General features: G+C 41.7%; 1 long non-coding RNA gene across 1 annotated transcript in view; it reads right to left on the bottom strand.

Annotated features, from left to right (window-relative positions):
- LOC120369668 overlaps window positions 1–25715 on the bottom strand; it is a 54847-nt gene extending 29132 nt beyond the window's left edge. The window contains exon 1 of the long non-coding RNA XR_005583313.1: window positions 25614–25715. This is a non-coding gene — a long non-coding RNA (uncharacterized LOC120369668). The remainder of the gene's footprint in view (window positions 1–25613) is intronic.
- Between the last annotated feature and the right edge of the window lie 212 nt (window positions 25716–25927).

Raw genomic sequence — 25927 nt, 5'->3', positions numbered from 1 at the left:
CCAACCCACACCCAAAAATACCCTTATTCCAAAGCACATACTTCTGTGAGATTTAATTCCCTCAATTCCTTTATTTTAACATTGTCAAATACAATTCAAGTTTCATGGCAGATATTATACAGTGTGCAATATCTGCAGCTGTTATTTGACTTTATTTTTTGTCATATGTTATGTCAATTTTCCTAAAACAAGACTAGAACATTGTTTATGTGATAGGCCCTGATCTAGTTTTCATTTAGCTTCTGAATATTAAGGGAAATCCAAAGCTCAGCAGTAAACATTATGACAGTTACCATTTAAAATGTATTTATGTTTAAGATGACCTATATAAATTGTCGTCTAAACCTCAGTATAAGCTATCAGTAGTTCAATATAAACATATTTAGCAGAAGCCTGTCATCTTCCTATGTATTTATTCATTTAAAAATTAGTTTTACTATTCATCGGAGCAGTCTACAGAAGCCTTCTTCTGAGTTATTAAAAAAACTGGTGAAATAATACATGCAGGTACAAAAGCTGACATTATAAACAGGGTCAGTGTTAGGACAAACTGGCCAAAAGGAGCAGCTTTGGTATCACTATAATAAGTCTTTGGGTACATGAAAAGTCATGGAGTTTCATACAAAGTGAAATTATTCCTTTCAGCTTGTTTCTGTTCCAACTAATCTTCCAACTCTTTATTAAACATGATCTTTACCATCTGCTCTGGGTGAATGTTCAACACCTTGCAGAAGAACAACTCTGGGCTGATTGGATTTTATGGGCAACATGATGTGAGTTTTATGAACATATTTAGGATTATATCAAGGACAAAGAGAATGAATAACCCATTAACTATAATAAGCAGGTACACACCAGTGTAACTAGAATATGTGTTTGATTTCAACAGCACAAGCTGAATTAGGGATGTATGTATCCTAGAATACCCACCACCCCACCATGCTATAATAGCATTTTCATAGACACATGCTCCACTGAACAGTACTTCTGTAAATGAAATTTCAGTCTCAATGCATCAGTCTTTCTAGCGATGAAATATCATTTCCACATCTGCTACATCCATAGAAATGGCCCTTTTGAATATGACAACTGGCTCAACACAATATTTGTCACAAAATATTTATCCTGAGTACAGTTAGTGGGTCTATGGACTTCTTACATCCCCACTTTGATAAGAGAATGACATGTCTTCCCGCCCCATTTTCATGGCAGTAAACATCACTGAAGCCAAATCTGTGTGTTTTCAAGACATTTCTCAGTCATGCTGTAACAAAAAACTTACATTTAAAAATAATCATTCCAGTAATTATGGAAGGTTAGTCAAATGTACCTATCATTTAAAGCCAGTTATTACTTCTAGTCTTGGATAACCACAAACATTAAAATAACATTATTACTATTAATCATAATATTTAATGTAATGTGTATCAGCCTACCAGGACCTCATTTGCCACAAAATACATAATTGTAAGAGTCTGGTTTCGTGCTTATCACAACAACAATTTCATGTAATTACCCATCTTTCATGTCTATGCGTCTGTTGTGATAATTTTGTCTTCCTTTGGTTGACCTTTCAGACCAATGTACTTACCCTCTCTCTTATTATGAAGCTTTATGATCCCATAATGAACAACAATTATGATGGGATCTGATCAGCGTGCATATATTAATGACACAAAATATCTGGCCAATATGTCTTCACTGATCTCATTGCTGAAGGCTGTCAGCAGATATCCTTGGAGCTTGCACTGCAAGGTAATTAAAGATTAGTTTCCCTCCCTTCTTTTAAAAGCAATTTTAAACTTTATTTTCCAATGAATATCCTCATCACAAATAGAAGTCAATATACTTTACTGTCACATGGTGTATTATATATGCATATATAGTGGTTAGATCTTCCACTGGTTTAAATCAGAATAGCTCCACTGAAACCTATAGAGTCTGACAATTTATACCAGAAATGGATCTGGACCATATATTATTGGAGTTAGGGCAAAGAGCATATGTAGTCCTTGAGGTGGCCATGGAAACAGTGACCAAGACACCATAGTGTGGTTACATTCGGATGCTGAAACTGTATTTAAAACTATTACCCAGCTGGTGTAAAGTTCCCTAACTCCCCAGCAGGGTTATTCCAATGCAAACCTCAACTGGCACCAACAGCCCAGGGGATGACAAACCAGAGAAAGAATGAAGGTTGTGCCCCTTTTACACCCCCAGATCTGCCTAGGAAGCTAGGCTGCAAGCCAGAGTCCCAACCTGCTTCCCTCCTCCACACTGGAGGGAAGGGATTAGATGAGGGGAGCCACATGTTGCGCCTGGAGGCATAACCCTCACCGTTAATTACTGTGCCCAAGACCAATGTCCAAAGAGCCCACTGGCTTACAGGGACCTCTAATCGGATGCTTTCTAACTCACTAAGCGCTCTAGAACCTGACAAAGTTGTACCCCTCAAAGCCAGACTGAGGATTTCAGATAGGAGGAAACCCCACACAGCTGTCCCAATTTTACTATGAGAAAAAAAAAATATCCCTTCCAGGTCCCAAAACTGGTGATCAGCCTAGCCCCCAGCAATGCAGGAGATCCAGTCTGCTAGCTTAAGAGCGGGGTTGAAAGAGGAAGCCCAAAATGGCTTCTCGCATAGGCAGCCAACAGTAGCCATTTCCATTCTCCTCCATCTCCTCCAGGAAAGAACCAATCACCCAGTACCCAGTGGTAGCCAGGGCCGCCCAGAGGGGGGGCAAGGGGGCATTTGCAGGCAGGCCCGCAGGCAGCCCCCCCGAGGGGCCCCAGTTTCCTGGGGCCCCGCGTTCATGAGCGCAGCTCATGCAGGCGGCAGGTCCGGGGGAGCCCGGGAACCGTGGACCATGCACAGGGGGGCGCGCTGCGCGCGGGCGCGGCCCGGCGGGGCCGCCGCACACCCGCACCCGCCGGGCTCTCTTCGGCCCGGCGCCGACCCGCCGCAGGCGCTCCACCGAGCCAAATGCCGCCCCAGGCCTTGCGCGCTGGGGGTCTAGCTTGCCGCCGCCTGGGGCCCCCCCGGCCCCCCCCCCGGCCCCCCCCGGGCCCCCCCGGTGGTAGCACTGGTGTATAGGACAGGATCCAGAGCCAGGAAACAACATCGGATATCCTACTCCTCCTCCCGACACCCTGGAAAAAAAGTAAGGAGAAAAGAGGTGGGGGGAGGAGGAAAGAAAAAACCTCACACCAACCTCCCATTGAAAGCAAGTGAGTGGGAAGCAGAGAAGCACATGGAACAACCTTGCTGCTCCTGCACCCAGGTGTCTCCACTGCTCCCAGCCCAAATCAAAGCCACACTCCAGCTAGCAAGGTGAGCATTTTGTGAGCACCCAGATGTCAAACAGATTCAGAAATGCAAGTTAACCATGAAATTTTTTTTGATTGTTTTCTGATTCATTACCATCTGCACTGGGGACAAACATACTGTGATGCAATACTATACATCATCTTTAAAATGCAACACAGTTCTGTTTAAGTCTGAGCAATAGTCAGTGTTTAAATCTCAGCAATATTCAATATTAGAAATTCTGAGGTAAACAAATAGCCTCTGTCTCTACATCTTAAATTGCAATCTTCTATTTGTGATCATCCCAATCCAGAAAATAGCCAAGGATATTAGTGCAGTGAAGAGGTAACTTTAAACTAAAAGAAACCACCCTGCATCTAGTCTGCAGATTTAAATATGAGGTATTTCTACCCATGATTGTACAGAAACCTGTGTTCCAGATACCCATGGAACTCTGGAAATCTACCAGAGTCAAGAATATTCCCAGGGAGGCCCTATAATTCTGCTTTGCCTCATCTGCTCCCACTGCATTCTGAAGAGCGATGCGCCCATGGGCTCCTCTGGTGGCCACTGCCCCTCAAAAACTCACTTGGCAAATACTCACAAATTTTTCTGCTAATCTTTCCATTAACCTCCCCTTACATTCAGGGGTTTTTCTTTAGTGATGAAATTCCCTCTGGGCTGAAATTTGGCAATCAGTCTCAGGCAGAATGATTTTTTAAACCAAATATTACATATGTATACATAATTGGTTTAGCTGTTTTTTAATTATAAGACCAGGGACGTGGAAAACGATTTCTGAAATGAGGAACTAGGAAGTATAAGGGTGAGGAAGCAAAGGAGAGTCATGGAAAGTGTCCAGGAAAAAAGATTATGTATAAACCATAACTGATAACATCAGCCATACACAAAATGGATTTGGTTTGAGTAACCAGCTTTCATCCAGATTATTCGGACAATCAGCATCTGGCTTAAGTAAAGTTCACTATCTGTCCATCTGTAGTAGTGTCACATGAAGGATTAGCCTTATCTGACATTGTAACAAGTGTATGGATGGGGGGAGGGCGGAAATGTGAAATGAAGTACAACTGTTACAGCTGAAAAATTCAGATGGAACAACAGCCTCATTTGCTGCTTCTGACAGGGCACTGATCTGCAAAACTTTAAAATGAATGATTATCTTCATCTGATCTTTTAACACAATGTCATCTACAAAAACATCATATTGAAGACTAGCTTCATCTGATTTTTTTTTTGAGTGGACACATTGGGGAAAAACACGAAATTAAGTACAATTATTTGACCTTCTTATACATAACTAGACCATCAAATGAAAATGAAGGCTAGTTCTCCGGGTGCAGTTATGACAGATTGCTACGGCCATAAAACCATCAAAGGAAGGCTTATCCTAATCCTGTAAGTGCTAACTGCCTCCTGAGGGATGCTGAGTACTTTCTACCCTTATTGAGGATGGGCTGGAAGTGCATCATGAGGAAGTAATGTGAATAAAATTTCTGATCCCTGCCATCTGGTGGACCAACCTAATAGCTCTCTGGTACAGAAGGTCCTGAATTTTAGAGTGCAGGGCACAGAACTTTGAAAATTCCTAGGAGAATAGGCCACTTCCAGATCAGCTCCAAAAGTGAGGGGTTCATTTTTGAAAAAAGGCAAAGGAGGAGCCAATGCCTAAAGAGAAACTGTACTGCTTTCTTGGAGATCTGCTCCAAATGAAAGAAAATTATGGTCTGGACCATTAGAGGAATAGATCTTTACAGGACTCAGAGTATACCTTGGTGATTCTTCAAAGGACTTGATCACCTCTGAGGGCAGCTAAGCAAGCTTGGATTTTGCATCCATCATAATGTTCCAGTTCCTCAATAAAATGTGGCAACATCCCACTTACTGTCCTGGCTCCATTGAAGGTGGAGTCTCAGAGAAAGGAAGAGATTGAATGGGAAAAGAGATGCTGCATATGGTCTCATAGCCTGGTTCTAATAGGGTGTCAACTCAGCAAGTGAGACACCATTTCCAGGTCCAAGTGGGTGCAAAAGCTGAGTTGATAACATGGAGAGGTATGGCCATTATTTCATAGACCTTGCAACATGCTAGGTCAGCTTTCCAGTTCAGAGGGAGTAGACAAGAACCTTAGTTTCCACCCTGGATGCAGGGAATATCCTGATCCATCTAGAGTCACCGAATACCTCTATCATGAGACAAGAATTGAGAAGTTGTCTGTGCATGTGTTTCTATCCAATGAGACTATATCTAATGTGATACGACCTAGTGGGTAGAGCACTGGACTGGGACTCAGGAGGCCTGGGTTCTAATCCTAGCTCTGTTACTAGTGTGATGGTGAGCGTGTCAGTCTGCCTCAGAGTTCCCAATTGTAAAATAGGGACAATGATACCCATCTTCAGTGTAGAGTGCTTTGAGAGCTACTGATAACTGCATTAATAATACACAGCTTTTGAGAGTCAAGAAAGAGCAAATCATCTTTAAAATGATAAAGGGACCTCTTGGAGACTGAGGCCCAGATAGCCTCTTGGGAGGCTTTACTGCAAAGGTATATTAGAGTGTCTAAGATGGGGAGCTGAAGTTCCAGGGCACTGTAAACATGGAGGGGTGGTGGGGGAGGATATAATTCTTGAGTTGTCTCTGGATCACATCAACATCATGTAACATGATTTGGTATTTTAGGGGATAGGGAAAGAGGTCTAACTCAGATTGGAGCCCTGCTGCATTAGGTACTATAAGAACACATAATAAAAGACAATACCTGCCCTGAAGATCTTACAGACTAAATGCTTACAGAAGGCAAATAAAAGGTGGAGAATCCAAGTATTCTTATCCCCATTATACACATGGGGAACTGAGGCACATAGCAATTGCATGTCTTTTTCCATGGTCACAGAGCTGAAAATTGGGACCCAGGGGACCAGGCGCCAACCAAGTGTCTTAACCACAAGCATCCTCCTTCTTTAGGGTGGTTCCTAATTGTTACGTATTAAACAGGCACCTGGCCTAATGAAGTTGCTAATAGTTGGAGTAGGTTTCACTGTACGTGTATTACTAGATATATCACATGTCTGCACAGTAGCCCACCACAGTTTTTGGGCCTTGGTGTTCCTGTTACTAGGCAGAAAGCTACTAATGACTACATTTTGTAAATTCATGTGAAGCATCTTTTTATACCACATGCTGTGTTGGCACCATTGCCCAGTACTGGATGCAATTACTTTTTGTTGTTGTTGCTGAGGGCCAAGCTCTAACAAATTAAATTTAGAGAAGGGAAATAGGCTTATATGCAAATGGAATTAAATGCTGACACAAGGACAAGACAGCACTGGATTTAAGCAGGGTTTTTTACTCAATCACTAGATTTAAAATTGAGGGGACAAATTCATCCTTCATGTAACTCCATTTTACTCAGTGGAGCTGCAGCAGGGATGAATTTGGGCCGAAAGGTGTTTAACAGTTTGGAAGCAGTGGTTATGCAGAATGAAGTGGATAAGATGGAATATTTCTTTTTGTGCTTATTTGTTAAATTAAGGAAATGACTTAGTACATAAGAGGGATAGAGTCAATTGATGCCAATCACTCAACACACATTATGAGCCCCCACACTGCATTAAAAGCACAGCTAAAATACATTCAGAACGTTCCTAATATTAGTTTTCCATATAAGCAATTGCAGCAGTTGCCAAAGGGATGTTATTTGATCTCCTATGGGAATGGGTGGTCTGCACTGGAGAAAAAGCAGCCTGTGAAAAGTTGGTGCCTCCTCATGGCCAAGGGTGGCATGGCAGTTCTCTTCATTGGTGTCTTCTGCTGCTGGTTGCTCTGCCTCTGCATGGGCCGGTCACTTCCAAGTCTCTCCCAGTTTGTTTGACTACCTCTCCCCAAAGTAGTCAAACAAAAAGCCAGGGGAATTAACACAAACTGAGTTAATACAAGGGAGCAAGGAATGACTCCCTCTCAGAATGTATTAGGGAGGGACCTTCAGACAGTGGTTGTTGGGGAAGTTCCTGCCTTTCCTCAGGAGGAGAGGGTTGATACGCTGTTCTCTTCCCTGGTCTGCCCACAAGTGAGCTGTTCTGCTTCCCTTTTAATTCCTCCTCCATCCTGTGCATGTCTAGCAGGTGCAGTGAGGCTGGCTGGTTGAACCCAGAGCAGCTCCTTAACTCCTTGCTGTGCAGTTTGTATACCCCAATCTCTGTATTAAGAGGAAGCCCATGCTATTGAAAAGTTTGGGAATACCCAGGTGTTTAGCATGTTCTGCCTTTATGACAAGACAATATGGATATGACTCTTCCCCCCGCTCCCCCCCACCTGTCTCCACTGACGCTTCTTGCGGAAAGAACATATCGCTTGGCAAGTGCTTTGGAAATCAATGTAAAACAAAATCTCTTGGAATATGTACAGCTAATGGGTAACTAGGGATCTTTGCACTCATTGCTAATACTAATTTGACAGCTCTTGATTTTTTGGCACTTGCTTTTTGGCAGTTATTCTCTTCATCTCTCTCACCTCTTTCTATTTTTCCATTGCCTCTTTCTACCGGCAACTCATTACTTATTTACTCTTGGCCTTTTTATTCTTCTTTTGGATTGGAGGATGATTTCAATGGTGAGTTTGGAGGAACTGCACTTGGCACTCTACATCACTTACACCTGTCTTACCTTCAAGTGGCATAGAGGGCCTTGAGCAGGTCGTCTGTACTGGATTGAATTTCACCCTAATTGCATCATGCCTTGAGTTCTTCCTGTGTTCCACACACAAACGGGTCCAGATTATCTTCACTCCACCCCTCTTGTGCCACGACTCCAGCAATATAAGGAGCTATAAAGCCAGTGGCTCTCCCCAACAGAGGAGTTCCCTGCTATGGAACAGTCTCCACCTGGCATAACTGGCTTGTATGTCATGCCCACCAGCAGCCTGGCATAGTAGTCTGAGAGGATCTGGTTGGAGCACTGTTGCACTACCAGGATACTCAGCTGGCCCCTGGGTACCATAGTCAGTCAGCATAATTCAGAGCAGCCCCAACTTTGCTCTAATGTATGGCAGAATTTGCCGCCAGAGGGAACAGAGGATAGACTGGAGAATTGCACCATCACCAGGAAAAGGCAGGTCTACATGATTGGGGACTCCTTACTGAGAAGAATAGATAGGCCTGTAACCAGAGCTGATCCAGAGAACAAAAGGGTGTGCTATCTTCTGGGTGCTAAGATATGGGATGTGGACCTGAGGCTGCAGGGGATCCTAATGGTAGCGGGAAAGAATCCATTCATCGTCCTTCATGTGGGAAGGAATGATATGGCTAGATTCTCACTGTAACATAGCAAGGGAGACTATGCCAGACTGGGGAAGACGCTTAAGGAAATCGAGGCTCAGGTAATCTTCAGTGGGATTCTGCCTGTTCCTAGAGAAAGGCAACAAAGGTGTGACAAGATTATGACAATCAACAGATGGCTTAGGCACTGGTGCTATAGGGAGGGTTTTCAGATGTATGACAACTGGGAGGCATTCATGGACAGAGGACTGTTCTCTCAGGATGGACTTCACCTGAGGAGGGAGGGAAATAGAATTCTAGGATGGAGGCTGGCACAACTGATTAAGAGAGCTTTAAACTAGGAATTTGAGGAAGATGGTTGGGAGATGTTCAGGTAATCTCCATGCCAGATTAACACTGAGAGGGAAGAAAATGAAGTAAGAAAGGATACAGCCATGGGTAGGAGAATGGACATAAGGAGGAAGGGTAGTGTAGATACCAGTCTAATAGGTGATACTGGTAGTAGAATGTCTGTGCCTAACCAGCTAAAGAATGTGAGCAAAGCCAAACTGCAAAAATTAAGATATTTGTACACCAATGCAAGAAGCCTAGGTAACAAAATGGAGGAACTAGAGTTACTAGTGCAAGAAGTGAAATCAGATATTATAGGGCTAACAGAAACATGGTGGAATAGTAGTCATGACTGGAATACAGGTATTGAAGGGTATATGCTGTTTAGGAAAGACAGAAATAAAGGCAAAGGTGATGGAGTAGCATTGTATATCAATGATGAGATAGACTAAAGAAATAAGAAGTGATGGAATGGATAAGACAGAGTCTGTCTGGGCAAAAATCACATTGGGGAAGAAAGCTGCTAGACCCTCCCCTAGGATAGTGCTTGGGGTGTGCTATAGACCACCGGGATCTGATTTGGATATGGATAAAGACCTCTTTAATGTTTTTTATGAAGTAAATACTAATGGGAATTGTGTGATCATGGGAGATTTTAACTTCCCAGATATAGACCGGAGGACAAGTGCTAGTAATAATAATAGGGCTCAGATTTTCCTGGATGCGATAGCTGATGGATTCCTTCACCAAGTAGTTGCTGAACCAACAAGAGGGGATGCCATTTTAGATTTGGTTGTGGGGAGTAGTGAAGACCTCATAGAAGAAACGGTTGTAGGGGACAACCTTGGTTCGAGCAATCATGAGCTAACTCAGTTCAAACTAAATGGAAGGATAAACAAAAATAGATCTGTGACTAGGGTTTTTTATTTCAAAAGGGCTAACTTTAAAAAATTAAGGAAATTATTTAGGGGAGTGGATTGGACTAAAGAACTTGTGGATCTAAAGGCAGAGGAGGCCTGGAATTACTTCAAGTCAAAGGTGCAGAAACTATCAGAAGCCTGCATCCCAAGAAAGGGGGGGAAATTCATAGGTAGGAGTTCTAGACCAAGCTGGATGAGCAAGCATCTCAGAGAGGTGATTAAGAAAAAGCAGAAAGCCTACAAGGAGTGGAAGATGGGAGGGATTAGCAAGGAAAGCTACCTTATTGAGGTCAGAACATGTAGGGATAAAGTGAGAAAGGCCAAAAGCCACATAGAGTTGGACCTTGTAAAGACAATTAAAACCAATAGTAAAAGGTTCTATAGCCATATAAATAAGAAGAAAACAAAGAAAGAAGAAGTGGGACCGCTAAACACTGAGGATGGAGTGGAGGTTAAGGATAATTTAGGCATGGCCCAATATCTAAACAAATACTTTGCCTCAGTCTTTAATGAGGAGCTTTAGGGATAATGGCAGGATGACAAATGGGAATGAGGATATGGAGGTAGATATTACCACATCTGAGGTAGAAGCCAAACTCGAACAGCTTAATGAGACTAAATCGGGGGGTCCAGATAATCTTCATCCAAGAATATTAAAGGAACTGGCACATGAAATTGCAAGCCCATTAGCAAGAATTTTTAATGAATCTGTAAACTCAGGGGTTGTATCGTACGACTGGAGAATTGCTAACATAGTTGCTATTTTTAAGAAAGGGAAAAAACGTGATCCGGCTAACTACAGGCCTGTCAGTTTGACATCTATAGTATGCAAGGTCTTGAAAAAATTTTGAAGGAGAAAGTAGTTAAGGACATTGAAGTCAATGGTAATTGGGACAAAATACAACATGGTTTTACAAAAGGTAGATCATGCCAAACCAACCTGATCTCCTTATCTGAGAAGGTAACCATAGTGTAGTGTAGACATACCCAAAGAAGACACAGTGGATCTAATTTACCTCAATTTCAGTAAGGCATTTGGTACGGTTCCACATGGGGAATTATTAGTTACTTTGTAAAAGATGGGGATCAATATAAAAATTGAAAGGTGGATAAGGAACTGGTTAAAGGGGAGACTACAACGGGTCATACTGAAAAGTGAACTGTCAGGCTGGAGGGAGGTTACTAGTGGAGTTCCTTAGGGACTGGTTTTGGGACCAATCTTATTTAATCTTTTTATTACTGACCTTGACACAAAAAGTGAGAGTGTGCTAATAAAGTTTGCAGATGACACAAAACTGGGAGGTATTGCCAATACAGAGGATGACTGGGCTATCATACAGGAAGATCTGGATTACCTTGTAAACTGGAATAGTAGTAATAGGATGAATTTTAATAGTGAAAAGTGCAAGGTCATGCATTTAGGGATTAATAACAAGAATTTTTGTTATAAGCTGGTGACTCATCAGTTGGAAGTAACAGAGGAGGAAAAGGACTTCGGAGTACTGGTTGACTATGACTATGACAGGATGACTATGAGCTGCCAATGTGATATGGCTGTGAAAAAATATAAGGCGGTCTTGGGATGCACCAGGCGAGGTATTTCCAGTAGAGATAAGGAGGTGTTAGTACCATTATACCAGGCACTGATGAGACCTCATCTGGAATACTGTGTGCAGTTCTAGTCTCACATGTTTAAGAAGGATGAATTCAAACTGGAACAGGTACAGTGAAGGGCTACTAGGATGATCCGAGGAATGGAAAACCTGTCTTATGAAAGGAGGCTCAAAGAGCTTGGCTTGTTTAGCCTAACCAAAGGAAGGCTGAAGGGAGATGATTGCTCTCTATAAATATATCAGAGGGATAAATACCAGGGAGAGAGAGGAACTATTTAAGCTCAGTACCAATGTGGACACAAGAACAAATGAATATAAACTGGCCTTCAGGAAGTTTAGACTTGAAATTAGATGAAGGTTTCTAACCATTAGAGGAGTGAAGTTCTGGAACAGCCTTCCAAGGGGAGCAGTGGAGTATCCCTCTGCCCATGCCGCTTCCCTCAGCCACCATTGGCCTGGAGCAGTGAACCGCGGCCCGTGGGAGCCGCGATCGGCTGAACCTGTGGACACGGCAGGTAAATAAACAGGCCCAGTCCGCCAGGGTGCTTACCCTGGCGAGCCGCGTGCCAACTGTTGCCAATCCCTGCTCTAGTCTATACTAAAGCAGAGGTTAATTTTGCTTTCAGAAAAAGATTTTCAGAGCAACTCACTGTAGACAAAATGGGCACAGGCACTACATTTCATTTCTTACAGTTGGAAGTGACTGAAAATTCCCTAGTTCTTATTTAAGTTTTATACATTTTGGTGTACACATTAGAAAATGGCAAAGCCAAACATTTGCCTTATTAGCTATTTTTGTACCTGATGTCCCTAGTGATTCCCCACAGAGCAGCAACAAAGGCCCTATTAGAAAGCAGTGCCCTGAATGTTATCAGCTGAGTTACTTGTAGCCATATTATATAGTACAAATGTGCTAGACTCATGCCAGACGCACTAGTAAAATTTTCTTGTGTTCCTTTTTAGGTTTATTTGCAGCTTTCCCAGATCTAAAGATACTAGGCAGTTGCCATCAGCATTTCATTTTGTAGAAATTTCAGAAAGAAATATATTAAAGAGTTTTTATTAAATATTGTATTGGTCCTAGTTTTGATTTCCCTTCATCTCTGAAACCAGGTGTCTCCATACCACTAGTCCAACTGCACAAATCTTGGTTGGGCATGGTGGGGAGGAGGCGAACCAGCAAAGAAATAGAAATCTTAAAAAAATAGCTTTCCTGTACATTATGTTATGATTTTATGGCCCAGTATCTGGGTACTTTCAAGAGCATAAAGCATTTTGTTGTGTAGCCAAGTGAAAAGCCAGGAATCTCTCCCCTCAGAGTTGAGGTGTCTGACCATAAATTATGGATAAGTATTAACAGCAGCTTCATATTCTGTAGGTTTTAAAATATGGAAAAGGGCCACTTAAAATAGGAAATGCACATTTTAAAAAAATATTAAAATATTGTGAAGCCCAGTATCTCCTCTCTGAATTTTCTCTACTGAATTCGCTACTTCAAAACTGCAGTCAGTTTTTGAAATACAGCAATGTACTTATTTCCTGTAATGCCAGTATTATACACTTTGATCTGTTTGGTGAATCAATATGATCTAATAGTATGAAGTTCACACAACCCTATGGCGCACATGTTTTCCATTCTTTTCACATGATTAGGCCAAGTTTAAAGTCTGTAAGTAGGAACAAAAGATAGATCTTTACTATTGCAAGATTCAAATCCTGTTGTACAAATGCTGCCTTGAATAGAATAACTAGGTAGCGTTTCAAACTGGTAAACACAGTCTGAAGTTTCTTAGAGTTTTATCAGGTGGAAAATGCTACCTGTTCTAGGCAGGGAAAACAATGTTATCACAAGTATCTCTCATCTCAAGGTAAAGCCCTTCCTTCTGGCTCTCTCATGAGTTGAACTTGCCAAACACTGATCACTCTCATTGGATGACATACAGAGCATGCCTGGAGACCTCTGTGTGTGTGTAGTCCATTAGCTTTTAGCTCTGTTTCAAATTCCATTTTAGCACCAGGTCTGGAATTTTTCCTCCCTCTCTTTATTGACTACCAAAATTGCTGAAAGTTTCCTAATATGTTCTTCTCAGTAAGCTCCTTAGTTGGTAAGGAATCAAAGCAAGCTAAATTGATGTAAGGCACTCTTAAACAGAATAAAAGCATCCACATGAGGAGGGGGGATGTACCCATTTAGCTCAATCAGTTTGTAAAGCATTTACTTAAATTGATGCAACTTTGTGTTTAGACAAGGCCTTGTCTTCAGCTTACTCTGATGATGCACTACTCAGCTGTTTTGCACCCCTTCTAGATAGCTCAAAGCTTATGAAGCCTGAAGCGACACATTTTGTTGCTGCTTTTATTTTTACTGTTGTGGTTAGTGGAATGCCTAGAGTTCCAGATAGGCATTTTAAGATTTTTAATTAAAATAAATAAGTAAATAAAATGAGTATACTTGGCATTTGGACATTTTTTAAAGTGCCCTTCAGTGTTGGCCAGCTGTTCAGGGAAGCTTCTCTGCTGCGCTGGAGTCTCCTGCTGTAGTGTGAACATGCTCATTATATATCCTGAAGTCACACTGAAGCAGCAGTCTTTGCACAGCCCCTACAGCTAGAAGAGCTAGTCAATTAAATCAACAGCTGTGAATGGCGCACAGGTATAGGATGAAGGCAGCATCATTTTCCTTTGATTCTCCCCTTGTTTTCTGAGTGGACAATGCCCCAACGGTGGAGTTTTCTCTGCTAAGTGGTGTAAAATTCTAGGCCTGTCAACCAACCTAGAGAGTGTTCCTTGAAGAAGGCCTTGCAGAGGGGTGGGATGATGAGTCATACAAAATCTTATTAATTTTTAAAATCGAGGGGTGAAATAAAATCAGAGAACAGTCCTGTATGCATAAGGGCATGAAGTAACCCTTCAGAGGGAGGGCAAAAATAACCACAAACACTGGCAACTAAAAGCTGGCCTAATAGTAAAAACCCCTGAATATTTTCACAAATAAAAGCTCTGAGTTTGATTCAGTGTGAGACAATAGCACATGACTTAGATGACCAAACATACAACATGGATAATGATTAGTGAATAGTTAGAAATAACTCCATGAACACAGTCTGTTGGAGCTATTCAGCCAAACTATTAAACCTTATTTCCCCACCACCACCACCATAATACATGAATGTAGTTTGGGAAAGTGGAGTTTGAAGAGTGAAAAAATGTGGCAAGCAGAAGTAATGGCAATGGAGAAGGTAGCATGGATAGTGTGTTGGACTGGGAGCCGGGGAACCTGGGTTCTATTCTCAACGCTGCCTCTGAGCTATTATGTGACTTGTGCAAGTCACTTCATCCCTTCGTTCTGCCATTTCCTGTTTGTCTTATCTAGATTGTAAGCTCTTCAGAGCAGGGCCTGTCCCTTACTATGGGTATGTCTACTCTGCAGCAGGAGGGGTCATTTCCAGCTGTGGTAGACATAGCTTGATCAAAGCTAATTGCAGGTAACACACTAGAAATAGCAGTATAGGCATGAGTGGCAGGACAGACTAGCCACCTAAGTACATACATAGGGTCTCCAATGGGATCATACTCAGGATGGATACCCAGCCCACACTGCTCAAGCTACACTTCTATTTTTACCACATTAGCTTGATTAGTGCTAGCATGGATATGTCTACCCAAGATGAAATTTACACCTCCAGGCACAGTGTAGACACATACAGTTTGTACAATTCCTACCCAAATGGGACCCCTTATTTCAGTTGGATCCTCTAGGCCTATCTGTAACATAACTAATAAAAATAGGTGCTGTTGTAATACAAAATGATATATTTGTAACAAATGTCTTTTTTGATCAGTGGCTTGTTCACAAACCAATCCCAGTTTTCTTTGAAATAATTATTTAGAACTATTCATTCTGAACCTGAGCAATTCATGCACCATTTGCATGGCATATTAAGGCCTCTGCAGCTGTGGTTCTTTGTCTGGTTCACTTCCCTCACTGCCCTCTGAACCACCCTTTGTGGGGCAGGTGCAGAGAAAGAGAGAGAGCCACTACACACCGCACAGGGGATGCGGAGGCCCCAAGAGAGGCGTCCCGCCAGTGGCAACTCCTTATAGGTGCCCCATAAAGATTTTAAGTGGTGCCAAGGATCTGATACAAGCTTCCTGCACTGAGGTGAATTTCACTCTTCAGGAATAGTTCAGAATCTGGCAAAAAATTAACAGAGCTGTGGAGAGCATATTTCAATAGAAGTGAGCTAATTATAATTCTGGCTCCTAATATTTCCTAACAGCCAGGATATAAAGTCCAGCTGGCATATTCTTCCGCAGGCCTAAGGAAATAATCCCAATTTATAGCATAATCAAAAATCATGTTTCCATATTTTGTTGGGTTTATGTTATTGCCAATACATCGGCCTATGGAAAAACCTCTGATTGCTTTCCAAGTGATGGAATGCCAGGAAAAAATGTTTTCATATAACTGCATTTCACCATTTCAACATGGGTTAAAAAATAACGGATTGCCTAGATACAAGTGTGGGGAGTAGAGTATCAGTCAAGTATGGGCTTTGTGAATCACACAGCCCAGTGCAATTAAGGGGCCATTGTTAATTTTCAGATTGTCATAAATCCATTTGAGACAATTCAAAAAAACAATTATGATAGAATGAAAAGTGGATTAGGCAATCAGCTGAAATGAAATCCATCCCACAGAAACAAAATGCTGCAAAAACCAGCCCTGAAATATGTTGGAAGAATAAAAGGCATATGGAACTGACTGATTGAGCAAGCATGGTCTTTTACAGACCAAGGTTATTTGGCAGTCAGGCAGAGGGGTTTGCATAGCTCTAAATACCCTTCTTCTATTTTACTAAATGCAGGTCTTTTTTGTTTCATCCAATTATAAGGTAAAATGTTGAAACCGATACAGATGCACAGGGAAAACAGCTGTGTGGTTTTTACTTACTATATCTGTAGCAGCAAATGAACAAAACATCAATTAAAATTATAGTGCTGCATGCAGTGAAGTAGCTTTTTGATTGGTTACTCTGCACCCGCAAGGACAGATGAATCTCTATAGCCCTCATATCCAAAATATTGTAGTTCAACTCGCAGGTTACAGTGCTCAAAGCAGATTACGGACATGTTGATGTCATACTGATAGCTACTTATTTCTATTAAAAAAAATCCATGTTAGGCTAGATTCTGGTTATTGTTTCACTAGCGTAAAATTAGGAGTAAATTCAGTAAAGCAGGATCTGATTTTTTTAGTGAAACAGTTGGAGGCTTGATCCTGTCCACCTTTACTCACACAACTGCCACCATTGACGTTAAGGGGTCTCTTCACATTGAGTAGGGTTTGATGAACCAGTCCTAAGTGATTTACAGCTTGCAGACATATCATATTGGACAGTGATCACATCAGATCTCACAGACTAAGCACTGGCTAAGGAGGCTTGGTTATTATTTGTGTGGAAGGCTTCATGGGAACATCGATAGGACAAGGGGTAGCTTCACTTTGACTAGGTACTCGGATTTAAAACAACCTCCCATTTTCTGTGGCATGCTCTATTTTAAATGCAATCTTCTGGCCCCCCAGTTTCATCCTCTCTTCATATTTGCATGTGTACATAGTTAAGCGCCTCCAAACTGAGCCAATACCTGCCCACTATACTCTATCAGCGACATAAATTGAGATGTAAAAGGATTCATTAACTATGTGCTTGAAGTGACTGCTGGCCTCCACTTATCTCTCTGCAATCCCAGCCTTGCAGCTGTGTCCTCATAATATTTCAGAGCTAATGCAAACTCAAAGCAATCTTGAGATTGAAGAAGAGCAGAATGGAGGCCTCCTATTACAAATTGCCTACTACTGCAATTATTGGCCACCATGGAAACCAGTTCCCAGATTTCTCTCCATCCCTCTCTCTCCAGCTCCTATTGGAAGGTTGCATTTTACATCAGTGAATCTCCAAACAGGGGGTCACTGGTAGCCAACGCAGTACATCCACACTGTCCAGAGCACTATATTCTATTACAACAGTGAAACACCTGTCAGTCATACAGCAGTAACACTTGCTTCTATATTGGTAGCCATATACAGGACTGTTAGGATTTTTAGATCCCCCTCTCCCCCGCACCACCAATTAAAACACAAAAAGCCAAGTACATCTCTTGATCCTTTGTGGTGACCTTATGGCTGTCTTTGTTGTGTCTTCCTTTGGTGTATCACATCTTCTCAACAGAGATCAAATGTATGGACAACTACTGGATTGAAGAAGTAGCTAAAAGGAAGAATCAAATAGCAAATTAAGAATGAGAGATTAGAACAGTGAGAGCGATAGGTGATGATGTGACAAATAAAGTGCTACACCCAAGGAGAGAAAATAAGCCACTCAGACACAAACTGGGGGGACATAACAGCTGGACCTACCACGTTAAAGTGAGATTGTTTCCAGATTTTAGCACAATATTGTGTTAATCACTTTTTCATGTACTCAAACTCTCTAGGGGCCAATTCCAGCTTCTATTAGTGCTGTTGGAAAGATTCTCATTGACTTAACAGAACCTGGATCAGTCCCTAGCTGCCAAAGGGACAATATGGGTTTGGAAGGGGAAATTTCTGAAGAGACTTAGGCCATGTCTACACATACAGCACTGCAGCAGCATAGCTGTACCAATGCAGCTGGTGAAATCACTATGTCAACGGGAGAGAGCTTTCCCTTCGGCATAATAAACCCACCTCAGTGAACTGCAGAAGCTGCGGCAGCGGGAGAAGCTCTCTCACCAACATAGCACAGTCCACATGAGCACTTATGTCAGGGTAACTTATGTCACTCAGGAGGGTGGTTCATTCACACCGCTGAGCATGATAACTTATGCTGAGTAGGCTCTAGTGTAGACATAGCCTTAGTCTTCACAAATGGACCACAAATCTGAGAACTACTGAGTCAGTAGGTACTAAAAATTGTGTGCAAAATATGAATAAAATATTGATTTCATTAAAAATGTTAAGGACTACTTAATTCAACAACATTTTATATGTTTGCATATTTATTTCCAAATTTGCATATCTGTTTGCATATATCTTGTAAAGATGAATGTTAATTAGACTTTAAAATCATGTATAAATTGTAACTAAGAATGTTGAGTGTCTCTCTTTTTTTCAAAAATTCATACAAGTACCATTAATTATAAACTGTCATTTAAAGCACAGTGAAGATCTCATATTGAAAAAATATTGAGCCCTTGACAAATAAAAAAAGCAGCAAGAGTTATTAACTGGTCTAGCTGATTAAATGACATCTCCTACGAGCACAGCACTGATCTTTTCAAAGCATCCTTTTACTTTTGCCCAGCAAAGACTGCTGTGTGACACTGCAGGTCAGTATAAGTGATTCACCTACATTTTCTGCATAGGAGGATTCTCTTCTGAGGTGGTTTTAATAAAGGACATGCAGTAATATGGAATCACAAACAACTACAGTGTTTATAATACAACTTCAACAGCATCAAGTGTGGTGAGCAGAAGTGATTTTACCAAACACTAACTGGATTTGTAAAATTAAATAATTAAAAAAAATAAAGTGTTTACACAAGGTCAGATCTGAACTAGTTTTCAAAAAGAACCACAGGGAAGAATGAAACATCTTAGGCCTGGTCTACACTAGGACTTTAATTCGAATTTATCAGCGTACACACGTTCACCACTCTGTTGACGCCTGGACAGCATTTCGAGCTTGATTTCTCTGGCCAGCACACATGACCCTGCAACGATGCAGAGCTCTCAGCAGAGGAGTCCGGCAATCCCAGAATGAAAAGAGGTCCCCCCATGGCATGGTGGGAAGAAGTCATCCCCAGACATGCCGCTTCTACGAGGCACTGCATGCCATTCTAGGTGGAAACATTTATTTTTTTAAGAAACAGGGATTTATAAAAAAAATAAAATATATATAAAACATTTTTATATGAAAAACTAACAAACAGCAGTCTACACAAACAAAGCAATGGCAATAGTCCTCCTCTGATATTTCAAAAAAAAGCTCTCAGAGCAGCTGGAAAGCCTCAGCAAGAGGGTTTCTTGAGGTGGGAAGTGCTGCATCTAATTAGTGGAATTAGTGTACTGTTACTATTGTGCATGTAGACATCTGATAAGCAGTCTGTACTGTAAGGCTTACCAGACTTTGTGCAAGAGGGGATGCAGCTGTTAGATGTTCTGCAAGACCACAGGCAGAGGAAGAAACAGAAATGCAAAGTCAATGAAAGATTTATTATTAATTACTAAAACATGTCCTTAGTTTTAAAACGTCCTTGGAAAGTGGGAAAAACTTGTTTTGATCAGGCTCTTCTTTAAAATCAGTGACAGTCACAGGTTTAAACAGACCAGAGTTCCTGAACACTTGAATGACAGTCTGTGTCATCCCAGACCTGCAGCACTATGCGGTCCCAGTCTGTATTTCTCAGCATCTGACTGTGTGGACTCAGAAGTCAATTTGTGTATTTAGTATGGATACAAAATTATAGTCCTGTAGTGTAGACAAGCCCTTAGTTTTGACACCAGACATGTAGCTCTACACAGTCTCTCCTAACCTGGGCATCAAATTGGACTTTTCTTTGAAAAGTCTTAGACTATACATCTATAGCCTGCTGTCCTATATTTCTGACAAAACTTCATATCAAAAGCCAAAGTTTGCTATCTGATGCTTCCTTCAACAAGATTATTGTATGAACATTTAGTACTGTTTGCTTGAAAGAATTCTCTCAAATTAGCAACTACTGTGGAGAGGATCTCTTACTAAAAAATGGCCAAATTCAGACTTAGGGTACATCTACACTGCAATCAGAACATGTGACTGCAGCATGTGTAGACCTACACAAAGCTAGCTTTGAGCTAGAGAGCTCAAACAATAGCAATGAAGCCACAGCAGCTTGGCTGTACAAGCCCGCTAGGGGCCCTGGGGATGTGCTCAAGAGGCTAGACCATGCTGCCATGCGCTGGGGTATATCCCTAGGGTCCCCGGCAGGCTTGTACAGCCCATGCTGCCGTGGCTTCACTGCTATTATTTGAGCTAGCTAGATCCAAGCTTTTGATTGCAGTGTAGACGTACCCTTAGTGTAAGCAGGATCAGCTCCACTGATTTTAATTCAGTTACACAGACTGTCTGAATTTAGCCTTAAAGGGTTTAGCATAACAGTGATAGAATGTTATGTTCTGAGGCCTAGTTCCTGCCCCTTAAAACTGTACATGGACGGGAACTTCCATTTGATACCATCATCTCTCTGAACTTGCAGAAACATCTGTGGTGCATAGTCTGTGGTCCATGCTCTGTGGTCCATGCTGGGGATAAGAGTGGTGAGGATGAATACACAGACATGAATACACATTGGAGGGGGAAGGACAATCCCACAAAAAATTAGTCTGAGGCTTTACTATCCCTTTGCCTATAGTCTCTTTTCCACTCAGAAGCCACCATGACTCCAGTGGAGCACTGCTGTATGGCTACTAAGTTACTCCTGTCCATTTGCAAGAGTGAGTAGCTAAGTATCTCATTTGTTCAAGGATCATTTATGCCCCTGTCTTGTGAGAGATGTCTATGCTCTGCCAACACCCTACCTCTTAACCCTGTGTTTGAGGATAAGCAAGTGGGTGCTTAAGAGGATTGATTTATTTCAGTGCTGAGAACTATGCCTAGTGTTTAACTTTACTTGTCCCCTTGTGTAACCTTTGCTCATATTTCCGATGGGGTTCAACAGCCTTGTGATGCCTGCTATGCATTATGCAAATCATGCCCAACTCACAAAGATGAATCCAAAGTTGGGGGAGATCTCTGGATTCAGGCTTTCCATTACTTTTACTGACTGCTTTCAGGATGATACTTCTCCATTTTAGTAAATGTGGAATTAATATGATAAAGTGATAGGTAAATCATTGGTGCACATGCTCAGCTAATCTGTTTCTGTCTTTAATTCTCAGCTGTTCTATTGCATCAAATTGCTTTCACACTCTGAATTGTGTCCTGTATCAAAGCCAGGACTAGGTAAATAAATGAATAGATGGTTGTTGTATTTGTTAATAATGGTTCATAATTGTTACATGACAATTCACTCTTACATTTGTTTTCTTTGTTTAGTTAAAGAATTACATGTGCCCTTATAAGGTCTGCTAATAATCAATGTAGTCTGGCATTTCCAAGAGTAATGTTGGTAAGCCAACTTCTAACTGGAATCTTTTTCTTGATTTCTTGAGACAAGTTATCCAATTAGATGTTTTCACATCACATAAGGTTCTTAGCAGAAGACAATTTCCACTTATGCAAACCCCATGCACAATAGCCAGTGTATGTCATTAATCTTGATACATTGCACACCTTGAGGGCATGAGGCCAAGAGGAAGAAAGTTGAACTACCTGAAAAAAGTATTAATCCCTTATAAACTTGCAATTTGTGTTTCTCACTGCTGTTTTGAAATAGAACTTACAATTAAAACAGAAAATCAGAACAATTTATTTACAAACAGGGCTGGCCAAAGTTCATAAAAGGGAACCCCTGAAAACATCAACACACTGATAGGCCCTCTCCTCTTCCACTTGATCATATCGATATTCTGTGCTTGCTTCCATTCAGATACCCTTGGCACTTACATCCTGGCCAGGACTCAGGAGATACAGGGTCTATTCCTTGCTCCACCACTGCCCTGCTGTGTGACCTTGGACATATCACTTCACCTCTCTGTGCAGTTGTTTCCACTCCCACCATTTGTTTCCTTAGATTGTAGACTCTTCAGAGACAGGCATTCTCTTACTGTATTTATGTACAGGGCCTAGCACAGTGGGGCTCCAGTCTCATTTGTGGCCCTAGGGGATAAAGTAATAATAATGGAGCCACCTCTATCTTCTTGCATTAGGCAAACTTCAGAAGAGACAGTCGTTTGGATAAATACTAAAACATCAGTGGAGAAATGCTGGCCCTCTTGAAGTAAACAGGGCAGGATTTCACCACAGATATCTACTGAACTTCATCAAAATCTTTCAGTCTCAAAAACAAGACTGACATTCTCATACCAAAAGGGTTTCAGGAAAGATTTCTGGCACTTTCTGCTTCTGCTGGGGTCAAAAGTAGCACAGCAGGAGGAGCTTTCCCTATATTTTGGCACATCCATTTTTTAAACTTGAACCAAGAAGGGCTGATACATACAAAAATGAAAGATAAAGGAAAAAACTGATCCAAGCTTTTTCAAGCCTCAAAGAAGGTTCAGTTTGAGTTCTGGTATAGTGTTCAATATCTATGTCTATCTTATGCAATCCTTAATACTTCCCAGGTGTTATTAGCATCAGTGTGATTTCACTGATAGCCAGATATAGAAAGTCTAATCCCTAACACCACCTCATATATTTACTTGATATTTTAATAGTGTTCTTGAGCATGTTGTAATGAAATCTTATGTTTTATTGTAATATGTGGTTCTTCCTTAAAGGTACTCACAATAAAACAATTCTTCTCACTGTCATTCACACAGGTCTCCCTCTGCTTAAACTATAAGATAAATTTGGTTTGCAAATGGTGTCATGTTTTACTCTATCAATATTTCTAATAAACTCATCTCTGTACTATCCAAGCACTGGCACTAGTAGTTCTATACTGGTAGAATACTAGAGTTCAGCTAAAATCTACAATTATCTTGTCTGCTATTTCCATTCTTCCTATTGGTCTGAAGCTGATGTTTAAGGCCAGACTTTTAGCTATATGCATTTTTGCAGGTGCAAAAATTAGAGCTTATGCATTCATTTGCATATGCAAGTTTTCCATGTACAAAATGTAGAGGCCAGTTTGTAAATGGCTGAAAAGGTGACCTTTAAAATTTAATACTTCATGATGGCCCATAGGTTTCCTTAATGGAGAAAGAGGGTCCAATCAAACCACCACTGAAACAGCCACAGTCTTTTCATCAGTTTCAATGGAAGTTAGATCAGGCCAATGGTGAGAAAAAAAAAATATCCCCCAGCTGAGATACCATTCAATACAACTCATCTTGTGAATGAAAGAAAAAGGAGATGGAATCTCTACTATATAAAACTTCGTTGTGCAAGAAAAAAAATATTTTCAGTTACCAGTGTAAACTTAAACAAGTTTCCCCTGAAATTCCAGAATCTAGCAAGATGTTTTGCGAAACGGTATGATTTAGGACTAAAAATGTAATGACAAAACCTGCAGGATTCTTTTGGTTCTTGCTCTATAACGTTTAAAGGAGACATGACTTTCAACCAGTTGGATTTTATTGGCTTCTACACTGAGTACCTGTAGGCCAAATTTCAGGCTACAGTGAATGTTAAGGTCTATTTTTCAGTGGAGATGGGGTGGACCTAAATACTGCCAGGTGTTTCTAAATCACTAATAGAGTGGACAGTCAGTCAAGGAAGAGTAATGCTTTACTAAGGTAATTCCACTTACAAAACCCAACTGAGACATTTTAGGTCAGAGACTTCTCACAGCGCTTCTAATCACTCAGACTTGTGGGTAAGTGGCTTTCTAGGCAGAGTACATCTACCCCCATTCACCACTGCAAGGCTTCTTTTGGTTTTAAATACAGAATGTATGTTGGGCCCAAAGGGAAGTGGTTTATCTGGAATTCTCCATTCTGACAAGGAGATTATTCATGGATTATCCCAGGTAGCAATAGTGGGAATGCCAATATAGACTGAGCCCCTTCCTCCCCTAGCATTTTTACCAGCATGTCACCTCATCCAGCAGTCAGCATAGAATAGTGCTTCCATCACTGCTACCACCCATGGAGTTGCATTGGTAATAAAGCAACTGGGAATTGGGCAAGGGTTGGGAAATTCATTTCTACCCACTGGGAATGAATCAGAGATAGGCAATACTTCACCCACCAGTATAATTGGCAACTTCTAGGGTGAAACATGATTTAATGTTAACATTACATAACAATAAGGCAGGAGGTAAGGAACTCCTTGTCCCAAATTCAGAGGGAATTTGAGATAGATTCAATCTAATTATTCCAAATTGGAATTTGGGCATGTAACAGGGCAGGGCTTGTCAACAGCCTATGACTGACCAACTGCCATAAAGCAGCCTCAAGGAGACTGTGGGTATCTCTCAAACACAGACCAAAACAGAAGATAGTGTCGGGTGAGCTGCAGAACTAACTCAGAGGACTTCCCCCACCCCCACTTTACCTTTCAGGGTCTCATTGTCTTCCCTCCCAGGGGACTCGACAGTCCTGCTGTTTCTGCAGCTTCCTAGCTGGACTCACCAGGTCTCCCTGCTACCAAGTCCCTTCATTCCACCCCCAGGGACCATCTTTTAAAGACTAATTGGGTCAGTTGATGCAGCACATTTGCACTGGCTCTGTTCCCTCCTAAACTGCCAGTGTCACCTGTGACATTCCTCCTCACTCCTTAAGGCATTGCCCTCCCCTAATGCAAGCATCACAAAACCCATCCTAACTCCAGGCCCCCTTCCCAAAGGAGAACCCTAAACTTTTCCAAACCAAAACCTTTCCTCACAATATGTTTTACACCAAATATTCCATGCAAACACATGCCAGTCCATACTACTCTCATCCATACTTTTGGAACCAGCCAGTATCACTCAATCTCTGCTGTTTTTGTGCTCCACTTCCCAAAGTTAGCCTTAACATCAGTCACACAGAGCAAGCCCTTCTTGGATGTCCCAGTCAGAGCATATCCATGACTCAGCCTCAGAGTACATTTTCTGGTCTCTAGACCTATGAGTGCTGATGTGTGCTCTTAGCAAAATCACCATCAGTTCTCTTCTAGTACCACCAGAGCCAACTAATCTGCTGCTGCCTCTTTTGATTCTGCTGGCAGACTACCTAGGTCTGCTGTGCCTGCTGGTTCGCCACTACGTGAATCTGAAGAACCCCTTCAGTTACTGTTCCCCTATACACCAATTAGGGAGAATAAGCATTTCACTGCTGAAGAACACCTCACTGCTTTTCAGCTCCCTCATCTCTTCCTCCCCACCCATAAACCTGTACCAGGGCTGATCAAAGTGCCTGCTTTCTCCACCATGTGCAACACGGCTGGGCTTCCCACCAGCCTGCAAGCATCCTACTGCCACACCCACAATATCTTTTGAGCAGTTATTTTTCATCTACAGGGAGAGAATAAAATAGTTCAACTCACCCTGGGATGTAACTCCCAGGGTCTCACTGGCTCTGCTCTAAGGAGACTCTGGCAAGCCTACGACTCCTGCTTCCCAGCTCTGAGTCCCCAGGTCTCCCTTTTACCAGGTCCCTTTTTCCCATACCAGGCCCTCTTTTAAAGCCTAACCTAGGTCAGCTGATGCAGCACAAGTGCATTGGCTCTGCTCCCTGTTAAAGAGCCGGTGTCATTCTGTCACAGGGTAAAGCACTACAGTTAACTCCCTACTCTTGTGAAAACTGCACTGAGATCTTTAATGACCGGAAGTGGTAAAGATCTGTTTTACACATCCTCCA

The sequence above is a fragment of the Mauremys reevesii genome, linkage group 8, assembly GCF_016161935.1.
Source record: "Mauremys reevesii isolate NIE-2019 linkage group 8, ASM1616193v1, whole genome shotgun sequence".
Lineage (NCBI taxonomy): Eukaryota > Metazoa > Chordata > Testudines > Geoemydidae > Mauremys > Mauremys reevesii.
This window is presented reverse-complemented; position numbering and strand designations above follow the sequence as displayed.